A 1,520-nucleotide genomic window follows, 5' to 3' on the forward strand; every position below is an offset into this window, starting at 1 on the left:
TACATCCCACGGTCGGCAGAGGAATCCTACTCCATGGGGCTCCAGAACAAGGCCCTTAACCCCAACTGTTGTTGATTGAAAGATTTTATTAAATGTGAAAAAAATCTGAATGTGAAAAAAGGTCAAAATGCTATTGAAAAAAATCAGTAATGTGAGGAAAGATGGATTGTGGGAGCCCCTTAACTACCCATGTCATGCTGTATTTCTCACTCATTCTACTGGGAGTGGTGCCGTCGCTTCTGGATAAAGTCTGTCAGTGGTCATCCCAGACGGGTCAGGTATGACTGCTCTTCGGCACAAGAGACACGTGACTTGCGAGGATCCCGACAGTGTAGACTTTCTTTCAGAGCCCGGATAGCTCAGTCGGTAGAGCATCAGACTTTTAATCTGAGGGCCCAGGGTTCAAGTCCCTGTTCGGGCGGTTGTGCCTTTCTTAAGTCTATTGTGAATCTCATTCTAAATAGTCTTTTATCTTTCACTCTTCTAGCTGTACTGTGGTTATTTTAAATGTCCATTACTTGTATTTACTGTAGTGTATTTAGTGTTTCATTTCACAAACCGAAAATGTTCAATAGATCTTGTCACTCTACTCCACGTAATCATCTAAATTAAATCACAGTAGAATACAGAACACGCAGTGAGGAGCTCACACAGTGAGTACTCTTGAATACGACGAGAGGAAAGGCACACTGCACATCTGCAGAACATCACGTCCGAGTTTACAGCGACAGCAGAGGTTAGAAGCGAAGTAGTTTTTTATTACTCGCTCGCTGAACGATCTCTCAAGAAACCTCGGTTGAGATTTAACGGGTGTCTAACAATCACGTTCAAAAAGGTGACGATAAGTTTTTTTTTTTAACTAGGTAGCCTTAATGGCAACACAGTGTGAGTAATCTTAAAGCAGCTGCAGATGGAGTAGCCGTAATGGCAACACAGTGCTTTGAGTTCGGCTTTTCTTATTTCTTCTGCAGAACCAGTGGTATCGGAATATATTGATCCGTATAAGAAGCGCTTTCGGTTTCTGATCATTTTTATTGAGCGCTGCTCTAAACTTTACATTTGCTTGGGCTAGTTTTCCCCATGAAAAAAAGACATATCCCTAATTACATGATTTCACTTTTCTTATCAACGAGTAGAAATAAAATATATACTTCATTATAAGTACCACAGGCAAGATGGCTGGTGGTCTAAGGCGTTGCGTTCAGGTCGCAGTTACCCCTGGAGACGTTTGTTAAAATCTCACTTCTAATAAAGAGGTCTTTCTCGTTAGAATAGAAACGATAGAAGCCTTAAGCAGGAAAAAAATCACAACATCTCGCATTTCACGTGTTTAATGTTAACTGTCTCAGTGGTTGCCTCGGTGATTGATGGCTCTTTTCCCTCGCAGGGTGACGGCAAACTTCTTCAGAGAGGGAGTCTCCCACGCACGGCTTTTCTTTATCAAGAGCTGAGACAACAGAAACAGACTTCAAACTGACATGAATTACTTCTTGAGCGTTTATGACTGTCTTTAAAAGCTG

General features: G+C 41.8%; 1 non-coding gene across 1 annotated transcript; it reads left to right on the plus strand.

Annotated features, from left to right (window-relative positions):
* The first annotated feature begins 348 nt into the window (after positions 1-348).
* On the plus strand, positions 349-421 carry trnak-uuu (transfer RNA lysine (anticodon UUU)). The gene has a single exon. It is a non-coding gene; the product is annotated as a tRNA-Lys (tRNA).
* Positions 422-1,520: the final 1,099 nt, after the last annotated feature.

Source organism: Atractosteus spatula (genome assembly GCF_055471065.1).
Source record: "Atractosteus spatula isolate fAtrSpa1 chromosome 10 unlocalized genomic scaffold, fAtrSpa1.hap1 SUPER_10_unloc_11, whole genome shotgun sequence".
NCBI classification, from domain to species: domain Eukaryota; kingdom Metazoa; phylum Chordata; class Actinopteri; order Semionotiformes; family Lepisosteidae; genus Atractosteus; species Atractosteus spatula.